The sequence below is a fragment of the Lagenorhynchus albirostris genome, chromosome 12 (assembly GCF_949774975.1).
Source record: "Lagenorhynchus albirostris chromosome 12, mLagAlb1.1, whole genome shotgun sequence".
Taxonomy (NCBI): domain Eukaryota; kingdom Metazoa; phylum Chordata; class Mammalia; order Artiodactyla; family Delphinidae; genus Lagenorhynchus; species Lagenorhynchus albirostris.
The window spans coordinates 53,757,130-53,771,656 of record NC_083106.1 but is presented as its reverse complement, the minus strand read 5'-3'; the positions used below and the strand labels follow the sequence as shown (position 1 = coordinate 53,771,656).

Sequence of the window (14,527 nt, the reverse complement as noted above, 5' to 3'; positions counted from 1 at the left end):
TAAGAGCATTAAAAAAATAGGGGGCATCAAAAGGAGAAGGAAGAGGTTTAGGGCAAAGGGAAGGGGTATACACGTGGAAACTAAAGACTGGTTACAGAAATATGGGGTTGTGGTGGAAAAACTAGTCGGAGGACAAATAAAAGCAAGGTACTGCATGACAAATTCTGGGAGAAGACCCAGATTTCAGAATTATCTACCTAGTAACAGTAACAAGCTATGTGAGTGGGTGAGATATCTAAAGAGAAAGTATGAAAAGCGGAGAGATACAATGAAAGGTCAGAACCATACAGAGTGCCCAAGTTTAGGGGACAAAAGAAGGAGGGCACTTAGAAAGGATGGAGAAGAACTAGAATAATGCTGTTTTCAGAAAGCCACAGAAGTGGAATTCATTAATTGACAGTTAAGGAGATACTTCCAAGACTTCTGGACAGATGAAAGAAAAGTCGATGAAAGTGATGAGGCAGAGGTAAATTAATATAATGCTTCTTCAGGATATTGGCAGAGAGGCTGCCCCCAGCAGGAAGTGGAGGTCAGATTGGATCTAGAGGACATAGGGTGGTTTAAGGACTAGGAAATGTGAAGCCAAGTTTGATGTGAGACGGGGCTCAGGTGCAACACCGAAAGCCACGCAGACAGACCAGCCAAGGTAGCAAGCCCAAGAGGTTAGTCTAGGGCAGAATCCACAGAGATATTGAATAGAAAAACTGAAGCAAAATGGAAACAGTGCAGTTTAGTGGTTAATTCTAGAATTAAGCTACTCTTAACTCTAGAATCATACCGACTGCCTCATATTTGAGCTTTGCAACCTTGGGGAAGTTCCATCCATCTGGGCGTCTAACTCTCATCATGAGGAAAATAAAACCTACTGCACAATGTTGTTGTGATAAGAGATAAATGAGATAGAAGAGGTAAAGAGCTGATGCAGATAAAGCACTCAGTACAATAACCGGCACTTAAAGATGTTAGCAATTACTATTAACAGTGGCTAAGAAGTTCTCCAATAGGCTAGACACCATAATTGCCTATGCCTTTTAGCAGAAACCCAAAGCTAAGACCAAGAGAGTCTACCTTGGGGATTAGATTCACCAGTCTGTTTGAGAAGGACCTTGCTAGCAGTGTGCCACATGGCCATTGTAGTTTAGGAAATGCAGAGCCATTTACATTGTTTTATCAATACAGTGACACGATTAAAATACATTTAAGAGTTAATTGTGAAGTAGTATTCAGAATGGTTTGGACAAAAGAATGTCTTGTTAAATTTATTTCCCATTGCTCATTTTTAGCAAAGAGAGCAGTGTGGTTGTTTCAGTTGTCTCAACATTTGCTCCTGAGTGTTCACTCCCCATGGACTAACCCTTTCCTGTTATGTGTCATGGAGACCCCTTCCACCGGGTATATACTTAAGGGTGTTTTCTATTCTAATGATTCCCAGCCTGAATGTGGAACAGGAAAATATAATCTTCAATGCTACGTGTTATAAGGATTTAAGATGGCTAAATTGTTGAATCATTGAAAGAATGAGAGAATGGCTGTAGATCTTTCAGTTGTCACAGATACGTCCACTTTACTTAACTCCATCATATTTAAAGCCAACTTATTGTGCATCAAGGATTGGAACAAAACACATGTAAAACACTATTGCTTTCCAGAAATGACAAGAATATCCCACAAGTGAAAACCCAGCCTTTGACCCCTCCCCCCACTTCCCCTTCCCTATGTGTCTAGAGGCTCACCACATACCAACAAGGCTGCAAACCAATCTCACATTTGCTAAAAATAATTGCTTTCCTTCTATGTCTGTTCAGGCATGATGCTCTGAAATAAGGTACAAAGCGCAGCAGCTTCAATTAACAAATACAACTACAATATTCTTCAATTCTGCATAGATTCATTTTTACTCCAAGGATTTTAGAACACATCAGAAAAGTTGAATATTATTCCTCTAACATCTGTCAGCAAAACCAAAATCATATAGTGAGATTCACACAAATCACAGCAAACCTGCCATCCCCCAGCAAGAGTCAAATATCCACCCTATGCTACAGCCTTCAAAATACTGAGATAATTGATGGACAGCCTTCTTTTCTTGTCTCATCACCAAGGTTTCACTTCACAACAATACCACATGATGAGTCCACTTTTTTTGATGCTAATGTGTGAATACTGTTGTCATAATTTAGTATGCAGCGTGCTGGTCTGAATCGACATGTGTGTAAGGGATTCTATCGTGTCAAACAGAGGAGAAGGGAAAAATCTGACAGCAGGTATTTGTCAGATATGGCCAAATCTCTGCTGGACACTGCTTTCGCTGCACAGTCCCTGAAGCATATAAAACTTATCCCACTTTTATAAAGCCATGCATGCATGAAACTGAGGGTAGAATTTCAAGCAGGAATTGATGACTTAGTAAAAATGTGCGTAATTTCCCCATATAAAAGAGAAATGGAAGGCACGCCAAGAAAACATTGTTCCTGGGTGAGGTGATTAAAAATTCAAGAGCCCCTTTTGAAGTCAAAACCTCACAAAGCTCATCAAATCTGTTTAAAGGTAGACATCTGCAATAAAGAAAATTACACAGGAGAATTAAGCAGCGGTAAAGGAGGTACTGTGGTGCTTCTATCTGTCTACATTTAGTTCAGAAAAACTACTAAAGCCAAGTGGAAACAGGTAGATTTACCTGGCAGATTAGCAAATACGTGTGCTTTTCAAAGAAGGGCAATAGTTGCAACCATTCTTATGGGAATGCTGCCTTTAAAGAAAAATTTTCAGTTTATTTTATACCCAAAATTCTATGGTTGGGTAATTAGAACTTCTGTTTTTTGGATTTTTTTTTTTGAAGTCCCACTTGTTAATAAGCTATTATTGGACCCTGGAAAAATGCTGACATGTTTATAACTGAAGCTAGGGCAGAAAAATTTCAAACAAAAGAAATAAGATCAATTTACAATGGGATGAAGAAACTCATCACAGATTTCAGTACAGAAAGTGGCTCACTTAAGATATGATTTTAGCTATTTCAGTAATAGGATTACTTGTCAGATCACACAATTTACATTCTTACCAACAGTGTACGAGATTTCCCTTTTCTCCACATCCTCACAAGCATTTGTTATCTCTTTGTTACCTTGTTGATAATAGCCATTCTAACAGGTATAAGGTGATATCTCATTGTGGCTTTGATTTGCATTTCCCTGATGATTAGTGATGTTGTATATCTTCTTATGTACCTGTTGTCCATTTGTATGTCTTCTTTGGAAAAATGTGTATTCAGATTCTCTGCCCATTTTTAAATCACATTGTTTGCTTTTTTTGCTTAGTGAGTTGTATGAGGTCTTTATATCTATTTTTTTTAAATAAAAAAGATGACAGAAAAATTCAGTAATCTGATGATCACTTGATCATGTCAACTTTTCTTCATGGTAGAAGTTTCTATCAAGGCTATTAAAAACATTTAAGTAAGATGACCGTAAACTGAGGGACTTTTGCGAGTAAAAGGCGGTGTCATTAGTAATTACACCAGTGTAATAGACATAAACCCAAACTGCTAGACATTTGAGATGTGGGGTCACTTATAACAGTGGCTTAAAAAATAAAAATTTTTTGAGAGGCATGGGCAGGAGAAGGATGGTAATAAAGGGTCCAGAAAAATGAAACAGAAAACTTCAGGATAAATCTAGCCTACTTCACAAGTTTGTTTACAACCAATTCTATGAGTAATTGTCTCTCATAGCAATAATTTCTAGCAAGTTCATATCTCTTGTGAATTAAAATATTTCACAATTATGTGAAAATTAAGTTTCTTAATTAGCCATATTCTATACCTTAATTAGGCAGAAAATAGGCTGAACCAGTTCTGATTCTTTGTTTTCAAAAGAAACAGATTCCAATTATCTTCAGAAAATTCTAAAAGGGAAAGAGACTATTTCTCTTGCTTCAAGAAGGGGAAGTATCAGTGCAGTACCAGAGGCTTTTGTGGCAGGAATGCACAGAAATGTTACCATTAGGTGACTTCATTCCCACCATCTTCCATCCTTCCTTACCTTCCTCGAGTTCAATTCCCGGGTGAGGGAGATTCTGATTGTCTCAATTTGGGTCAACCTTCTCCTAATGTGGTCAAGGGAGTTCAGTCACTCACTGAAAGTCTACCAGAGCAATCGCTGAGCAAATGAACCCATGAGATTCACTACATATGATTTAAATCGTTCTTATTATTGATAAATAAGTAAATCCTATAAATGGAATGCTGATTTGCATTCCCATCCTACAACCACTGGACAATACTATGTCTCTGATTTAACATCTGGTGCTCCAAATCTCAGAGTAGCTGCACTTCAGTCAGGGCCTCATTAATAGATAAGAACTGCATCAAAATATGACTAATACATTTGGAGATATCTGATGTTAGCCACCATAGACACCAGGATCAGACAGGTGCTCTGGAAAGTATATCTCCAAATGATCTTACAGACTGACATACTCTTCTTTGGAAAAAAAGATCCAACTCCTTTTAATGTTGATTAAATAAACTACAGCTGCTAGAAGAACACAAGAAAGAAACAATGATGAGAGGAGCCAATGGGAAGATTTGATTCCCCAGTAACATGAGTTAAACTCATCAGCTATTCATTGCTCCAGTTGATACAAAAATACCTACTCTATTCCAGCAGTCAGTTGTAGATAACAGTTAAACACACCTTTTCCATAGTGACAGAGAACCACTGAAGCTGTTCCTATACTATAAGGATTTCCATAAACTTATTTTTACTCCAAAATGATGATGACTTGCCAGAAATCAAAAGCAAAAACTTCAAAATATGAAATTGCATATTTACTTTAGTTATTAAACACATTTGAAATTCAATTATCCATAGCATCAATTTGTAATCAGCCATCTGCATCTTTAACAAATTAAGGTAAGGTCTCCACACCATTTATTTAAATGTATGTGCACGCACCTAATTCTTATTGAATTATTGCTCACTTCTTGTACTGTATTTTCTTCTACATAAAAAAAATAATTTCATACTCACAACATAAGTCAGTTGGAGGCCTGTTCAGGAAAGTAAAATAGTTTTAAAATGTACAATGCCCAGAAGCAAGGTTACATAACATTGGGCTGTGTGCTGGGAGATGTTAGTGTTATGACCTGATGATTTCAGGCTCCAGAGAAATACCCAGGTCAAATTTCTAGCTGGCTAAAGAACAACATTAGCATTGATTGTAGCACTGGCTGCAAGCCTTCTGCCCTGCCTTGTGGCTAGAAATTGGTTCCTTGGTGGCAACACCGACAATAAAGAAAAAAGAAAAATAATAAATGCCAAAATAATACAGAATGTTGATGTAACCTTTTGGACAACTGAAAACACATCAGAGGCTTGAACATTTGTATAGATGTGAAGCTTGAATAATTTTTAGAGCCTCCAAATCTGTCCTAAAAAGAGTCTCATAAAAACAGAACTTCTGGGGACAAAGTCAAGATGGCGTACCAGGAGGATGTGGAATTCACGTCCCTGCACAACTAGGGCACCTACCAGGTACGAGTGGGGGACGGGAGGAACACCCAGTGACCAGCTTGGGGGATCTTGGTTCCCAGGTCAGAGGCTGAGCCTGAGCTCCTGTGGTGGGAGCTCTGAGTCCAAACCGCTGGAATGACAGAGAACATCAGACCCCAGGGACTATTAATCAGAGTGAGGCCTCCCAGAGGTCTTATTCTCAGCACCAAGACCTGGCTCTATCCAAATGCCTGCAAACTTCAGTGCTGCACGTCTCAGGCCAAACAACCAGTAAGACAGGAATACAGGACTACCCATCCAAAAAAAAAAAAAAAAAAAAAGAAATGACAAAAAAATATGTTATAGGGCTTCCCTGGTGGTGCAGTGGTTGAGAGTCCTCCTGCCAATGCAGGGGACACGGATTTGTGCCCCGGTCCACGAAGATCCCACATGCCACGGAGTGGTTGGGCCCGTGAGCCATGGCTGCTGAGCCTGCGCATCCAGAGCCTGTGCTCCGCAACGGGAGAGGCCACAACAGTGAGAGGCCCGAGTACCGCAAAAAAAAAAGTTATAGACAAAGGAGCAAGGTAAAAACCTACAAGACCAAATAAATGAAGATAAAATAGGCAACCCACCTGAAAAAGAATTCAGAGTAAGTATAGTAAAGATGATCCAACATCTCACAAACAGAATGGAGAAAACACAAGAAACATTTAACAAGCATCTAGAAGAACTAAAGAGAAAACAAACAGTGATGAGCAACAAAACTACTGAAATTAAAAATACCTTAGAAGAAATCAATAGCAGAATAACTGAGGAAGAAGTACTGATAAATGAGCTGGAAGATAAAATGGTGGATTAACTGCCAGGGAGCAGAATAAAGAAAAAAGAATGAAAAGAATTGAGGAGAGTCTCAAAGACACCTGGGAAAACATTAAATGCACCAACATTCAAATTATAGGGGTCCCAGAAGAAGAAGAGAAAAAGAAAGGGTCTGAGAAAATATTTGAAGAGATTATAGTAGAAAACTTCCCTAACATGGGAAGGAAATAGTAAATCAAGTCAGGAAGCACAGAGAGTCCCATACAGGATAAACCCAAAGAGAAACATGCTGAGACACATATTAATCAAACTATCAAAAATTAAATACAAAGAAAAAATATTAAAAGCATCAAGGGAAAAGCAACAAACAACATACAATGGAATCTTCATAAGCTTAACAGCTGACCTTTCAGCAGAAACTCTGCAAGCCAGAAGGGCGTGGCAGGACTTGTTAAAAGTGATGAAAGGGAAAAACCTACAACCAAGATTACTCTACCCAGCAAGGGTCTCATTCAGATTCGATGGAGAAATTAAAATCTTTACAGACAAACAAAAGTTAAGAGAACTCAGCACCACCAAACCAGCTTTACAACAAATGCTAAAGGAACCTCTCTAAGCAGGAAACACAAGAGAAAGAAAAGACCTACAATAACAAACCCAAAACAATTAAGAAAATGGTAATAGGAACATACATATCGATAATTACCTTAAATGTAAATGGATTAAATGCCCCAAACAAAAGACAAAGACTGGCTAAATGGATACAAAAACAAAACCTGTACATATACTGTCTACAAGAGACCCACTTCAGACCTAGGGACACATACAGACTGAAAGTGAGGGGATGGAAAAAGATATTCCATGCAAATAGAAATCAAAAGAAAGTTGGAGTAGCAATTCTCATATAAGACAAAATAGACTTTAAAATAAAGACTATTACAAGAGACAAAGAAGGACACTACATAATGATCAAGGGATCAATTCAAGAAGAAGATAAAACAATTGTAAATATTTATGCACCAAACACAGGAGCACCTCAATACATAAGGCAAATGTTAACAGTCATAAAAGGGAAAATCGACAGTAACACAGTCATAGTAGGGGACTTTAACACCCCACTTTCACCAGTGGACAGACCATGCAAAATGAAAATAAATAAGAAAACACAAGCTTTAGATGACACATTAAACAAAACGGACTTAACTGATATATATATGACATTCCATCCAAAAACAACAGAATACACTTTCTTTTCAAGTCCTCATGAAACATTCTCCAGGATAGATCATATCTTGGGTCACAAATCAATCCTCGGTAAATTTAAGAAAATTAAAACTGTATCAAGTATCTTTTCCGACCACAACGCTATGAGACTAGATATCGATTACAGGAAAAAAAACTGTAAAAAATACAAGCAAATGGAGACTAAACAAAATGCTACTAAATAACCAAGAGATCACTGAAGAAATCAAAGAGGAAATCAAAAAGTACCTAGAAAAAAATGGCAATGAAAACACGATGACGCAAACCTATGGGATGCAGCAAAAGCAGTTCTAAGAGAGAAGTTTACAGTAATACAATCCTACCTCAAGAAACAAGAAACATCTCAAATAAACAACTTAACCTTACAGCAAAAGCAATTAGAGAAAGAAGAACAAAAAAAGAAAACCCAAAGTTAGCAGAAGGAAAGAAATTATAAAGATCAGATCAGAAATAAATGAAAAAGAAATGAAGAAAACAATAGCAAAGATCAATAAAACAGAAAGCTGGTTCTTTGAGAAGATAAATAAAATTGATTAAACATTAGCCAGACTCATCAAGAAAGAAAGGGAGAAGACTCAAATCTATAGAATTTGAAATGAAAAAGGAGAAGTAACAACTGACACTGCAGAAATACAAAAGATCATGAGAGATTACTACAAGCACCCATATGCCAATAAAATGGACAACCTGGAAGAAATGGACAAATTCTTAGAAAAGCACAACCTTCCGAGACTGCATCAGGAAGAAATAGAAAATATAAACAGACTGACAACAAGCACTGAAATTGAGACTGTGATTTAAAAACTTCCAACAAACAAAAGCCCAGGATCACATGGCTTTACAGGCAAATTTTATCAAACGTTTAGAGAAGAGCTAACACCCATCCTTCTCAAACTCTTCCAAAATATAGCAGAGGGAGGAACACTCCAAAACTCATTCTACGAAGTCACCATCACTCTGATACCAAAAGCAGACAAAGATGTCACAAAGAAAGAAAACTACAGGCCAATACCTCTGATGAAGATAGATGCAAAAATCCTCAACAAACTAGTAGCAAACAGAATCCAACAGCACATGAAAAGGTTCATACACCATGGTCAAGTGGGGTTTATCCCAGGAATGCAAGGATTCTTCAATATACACAAATCAATCAATGTGATACACCATATTAACAAACTGAAGGAGAAAAACCATATGATAACCACAATAAAAGCAGAAGAAGCTTTTGGCAAAATTCAAAACCCGTTTATGATAAAATCTCTCCAGAAAGTGGCATAGAGGGAACCTACCTCAACATAACAAAGGCCATATATGACAAACCCACAGCCAACACTGTTCTCAATGGTGAAAAACTAAAAAACATTTCCTCTAAGATCAGGAACAGAACAAGATTGCCCACTCACACCACTATTACTCAACATAGTTTTGGAAGTTTTAGCCAGAGCAATCAGAGAAGAAGAACAAATAAAAGGAAGCCAAATCGGAAAAGAAGAAGTAAAACTGCCACTGTTTGCAGACGCATGATACTATACATAGAGAATCCTAAAGATGCTACCAGAACACTACTAGAGCTAATCAATGAATTTGTTAAAGTAGCAGGATACAAAACTAATGCACAGAAATCTCTGGCATTCCCATACACTAATGATGGAATACCTGAAGGAGAAATTAAGGAAACACTCCCATTTACCACTGCAACAAAAAGAATAAAATACCTAGGAATGAAGCTACCTAAAGAGACAAAAGACCTGTATGCAGAAAACTATAAGACACTGATGAAAGAAATTAAAGGTGATACAAACAGATGGAGAGATATACCATGTTCTTGGATTGGAAGAATCAACATTGTGAAAATGACTATACTACTCCAAGCAATATACAGATTAAATGCAATCCCTATCAAACTACCAATGGCATTTTTCACAGAACTAGAACAAAAAATTGCAGTTTGTATGGAAACACAGAAGACCCCGAATACCCAAAGCAATCTTGAGAAAGAAAAACGGATATAGAGGAATTAGGCTCCCTGACTGCAGACTATATTACAAAGCTACAGTAATCAAGACAGTATGGTACTGGCACAAAAACAGAAATATAGGTCAATGGAACAAGATAGAAAGTCCAGAGATAAACCCATACACCTTATTTTTGATAAAGGAGGCAAGAATATTCAGTGGGGAAAATACAGCCTCTTCAATAAGTGGTGCTGGGAAAACTGGACAGCTACATGTAAAAGAATGAAATTAGAACACTTCCTAACACCATACACAAAAGTAAACTATTAAGACTTAAATGTAAGGCCAGACACTATAAAACTCTTAGAGGAAAACATAGGCAGAACGCTCTATGACATAAATCAAGCAAGATCCTTTTTGACCCACCTCCTAGAGAAATGGAAATAAAAACAAAAATAAACAAATGGGACCTAATGAAACTTCAAAGCTTTTGCACAGCAAAGGAAACCATAAACAAGACGAAAAGACAACCCTCAGAATGGAAGAAAATATTTGCGAAAGAAGCATCTGACAAAGGATTAATCTCCAAAATATAGAAGCAACTCGTGCAGCTCAATATCAAAAAAACAAACAACCCAATCCAAAAATGGGCAGAAGACCTAAATAGACATTTCTCCAAAGAAGATATACAGATTGCCAACAAACACATGAAAAGATGCTCAACATCACTAATCATCAGAGAAATGCAAATCAAAACTACAATGAGGTATTACCTCACACTGGTCAGAATGGCCATCATCAAAAAATCTCCAAACAAGAAATGCTGGAGAGGGTGTGGAGAAAAGGGAACCCTCTTGCACTGTTGGTAGGAATATAAGTTGATACAGCCACTATGGAGAACAGTATGGAGGTTCCCTAAAAAACTAAAAATAGAACTACCATATGACCCAGCAATCCCACTACTGGGCATATACCCTGAGAAAACCATAATTCAAAAAGAGTCATGGGGCTTCCCTGGTGGCACAGTAGTTAAGAATCCACCTGCCAATGGAGGGGACACGGGTTCAAGCCCTGGTCCGGGAAGATTCCACATGCCGTGGAGCAACTAAGCCCGTGCACCACAACTACCGAGCCTGCACTGTAGAGCCCGCGAGCCACAACTACTGAAGCCCACATGCCTAGACCCCATGCTCCGCAGCAAGAGAAGCCAGTGCAATGAGAAGCCCATTCACCACAATGAAGAGTAGCCCCCACTCGCCACAACTAGAGAAAGTCCACTCACAAAAAACGAAGACCCAACATAGCCAAAAATAAATAAATTAATTAATTAATTAAAAAGAGTCACATACCACAATGATCACTGCAGCACTATTTACAATAGCCAGGATATGGAAGCAACCTAAGTGTCTATCAACAGATGAATGGATAAAGAAGATGTGGCACATATATACAACGGAATATTACTCAGCTATAAAAAAGAAATGAAATTGAGTTATTTGTAGTGAGGTGGATGGACCTAGAGTCTGTCATACAGAGTGAAGTAAGTCAGAAAGAGAAAAACAAATACCATATGCTAACACATATATATGGAATCTAAAAAAAAACGGTACTGATGAACCTAGGGGCAGGACAGGAATAAAGACGCAGATGTAGAGAATGGACTTGAGGACATGGGGAGGGGGAAGGGTAAGCTGGGATGAAGTGCGAGAATAACATTGTCATATATACACTACCAAATGTAAAACAGATAGCTAGTGGGAAGCAGCTGCATACCCCAGGGAGATCAGCTCGGTGCTTTATGACCACCTAGAGCGGTGGGATAAGGAGGGTGGGAGGGAGACGCAAGCGAGGGGATATGGGGATATACGTATGCATATAGCTGATTCACTTTGTTATAAAGCAGAAACTAACACACCACTGTAAAGCAATTATACTCCAATAAAGATGTTAAAAATAAACAAACTACTTCTTATGTAATTTTTGGTACTCAATTTATTATTGTTCTAAAATATCACCAGAGAAGCTGTCTTCATGTAACAGTTTCTTTGTTGTATGTGATACAATAAGAAGCCTGAGAAAACCAAATTGAAAAAAATATAAAAAACAGAGTAAGGAAATTTTAGAACTCTGAGAAGTTTCAGATCAAGACAATTTTGTGTCTGAAATTCAATCTTGAACTTATGCATCCCTTAATATCCAAAAGAATCCCCTTTTATACACTGTCCTTTTTTTCTCTCATCTTTTCTCACTTTTCTTCTCCCATCATCCTTCAAATGAAAACATCACTATAAAACAATTCTTGGGCTTCCCTGGTGGCGCAGTGGTTGGGAGTCCGCCTGCTGATGCAGGGGACGCGGGTTCGTGCCCCGGTCCCGGAGGATCCCACGTGCCGCGGAGCGGCTGGGCCCGTGGGCCATGGCCGCTGAATCTGCACGTCTGGAGCCTGTGCTCCGCAATGGGAGAGGCCGCAGCGGTGAGAGGCCCGCGTACAGCAAAAAAAAAAAAAAAAAAAAAAAATTCTCAGTTTCCCTCTGCCCTTAAACTCTAAGGTAGCACAGGATTTTTCTCTGAAATGTTACTCTCTGGACATCTGAGAAATGTATAAAGCAAAATGATGCTTTTCAATCACTGTAACTAAAGTAAATAAAGTGCATAGAACCAAGGAGGCATACTTGTAAGACACTTAACAAAGACCCAGAAAAACCGAGTTCAAATTCCCAGTTTGTGACTTCCACATGTGTGACCTTGGACAAGTCAGTTTTCCTCTGTATTTCTCAGTACTTTCATTTGTAGAAATGCGATCATAATAATTTCACTAGCGCTCTTTGTTTGAGGAAAGTTGAATTTTAATATGTATCTCTAAGTATTACATAAAATTTGAGTGATATAAAAATGGGAACTGTAATTTAATCATACTATTGATAATTGTAATCAAAACCAGGCAAGCACTATAGTGGGCCAAAGTTAAGGCAAGTCAGAAGTGAACTCATGATCTCTCAGGCTCATTATCATCAAATACGTTGAATGACAATACACACAGCAAAAGATGCTATTTTGCAGACATCTCATTCAGTTCTTTGTGCAATCAACATTCACGTGCCAGACAGCCTTCTAAATGCTAAATAAGCAAAAGATATGAACACACCTCAGTCCACAAGCATCTTATGGTCTAATGGAAGAGTTCAACAGGTAATCTGATAACTACTGTGAAATTCAGTGATGCTATTATGGATGTCTGGCAGGCACAACTAGAACACCAAAGAGCAGCCTCAAACCCAGTCTGGGGGGAGAAAAGGCTCCTTGAAAGAGATGGCTCCTAGCTTGCAAGAAGGAGAAGTGGACAGAGCAGTCAAGCAAATTCCAGGAAGGGGTGAGAGTTCAAGGCATAACCAGACACCTGCAGGTTTCAACATGGTTGGAAAGGAGAAAGGATGAGAAAAGCAAGAAGACAGGCCCAGAAAGTTTAGCAGGAGTCAAATCAGAAAGAGCATTTTGAGTGTTGGCCTTGTTCTCCGATTTTCTGTGTTTTTTTTTTTTTTGCAGACGCCACCCTGCTCTCATCAGCCTCTGGCCCGCCATCTCCTTGAATCTTAACACCATGCCTTCAATTAAGTTGCAGAGTTGTGACGGAGAGATATTTGAAGTTGATGTTGAAATTGCGAAACAATCTGTGACTATTAAGACAACGTTGGAAGATTTAGGAATGGATGATGAAGGAGGTGATGATCCAGTCCCCTTGCCAAATGTTAATGCAGCAATATTAAAAAAGGTCATTCAGGGGTGCACCCACCACAAGGACGATCCGCCTCCTCCTGAGGATGGTGAGCACAAAGAAGAGTGAACAGATGATATCCCTGTTTGGGATCAGGAATTCCTGAAAGTTGACCAAGGAAAACTTTTTGAGATTATACTGGCAGCAAACTACTTAGACATCAAAGGTCTGCTTGATGTTACCTGCAAGACTGTTGCCAATATGATCAAGGAGAAAACTCCTGAGGAGATTCGAAAGACATTCAATATCAAAAATGATTTTACTGAAGAAGAGGAAGCCCAGGTACGCAAAGAGAACCAGTGGTGTGAGGAGAAGTGAAATTTTGTGTCTGATGCTGTAACACTGTAAGGATTGTTCCAAATACTGGTTGCACTGCTTAGTTTATAATTGTTAATATTAGAAAAACAGTCCACAAATGCAGCAGCAAATCAGTTGTATTAGCAGAATGTTGTCCTCAATGCATGTGTAGTTTCAGTACAGATTCCAAACTTATGACTCAGTTTCTTCTAGTATGATCAAAAGTTCTTTATTCTTTGCTCTGAATAAAATTGAACTGTGGGTTCTCTATAGAAAGTGGCATTTTGGGCTTTCCCTCTTTTTGTAAAGCAACTTATGCCTAGTTTATTGTCCAGTTAACTTTAGTTTAGTGACTTTTAAAAGTTGGCATTGTAAATAAAACAACTTGCAAAACATTTTCTGAAATAGAATTAACAACATATTATCTTTATTCATGAGTTGGAAACTGGAGAAACGCTAATTGAGGTAAATGTTATCAGAGTGGGGTTATCAGAATGTCTTCCAGCTTCCTGGAGTCCACTGGTATTGATTAACCTGTATGTAGCAGGGCTCCCTTAATTGGATCTGAGGACTTATTTTTGCATTTTTAATCCTCTCAGCTTTGAATATGTTGGCTAGAGGCTCATTTACTACTCAGTTTGTGGTTTGGGAGGAAACAGAATTAGACAGTTTGCTGGCTTTTCTATTAAAAGAGACACTTAACCCATGTGGTGTGTCATCTTTTTATAATCAGTAATCCTATGTGGGGAAAACCATAAACACTACTTGCATGTAAAAAATAATTTAACCTTTAATGTTAAAATGTATGGCGTTACCCAGAAAGCATCAGTCACGAATGCAAGATACTTTCAATAAAAAGTAAGTTATGTAAAAAAAAAAAAAAAAAGAAAGAAAGAGCATTTTGTGTCATATTAAAACTTCGAGAT

The 14,527-nt window shown here is 38.2% G+C and overlaps 1 pseudogene; it reads left to right on the top strand.

Moving 5' to 3' along the window:
- Positions 1–13,041: 13,041 nt before the first annotated feature.
- On the top strand, positions 13,042–13,877 carry LOC132530444 (S-phase kinase-associated protein 1-like; annotated as a pseudogene).
- Positions 13,878–14,527: the final 650 nt, after the last annotated feature.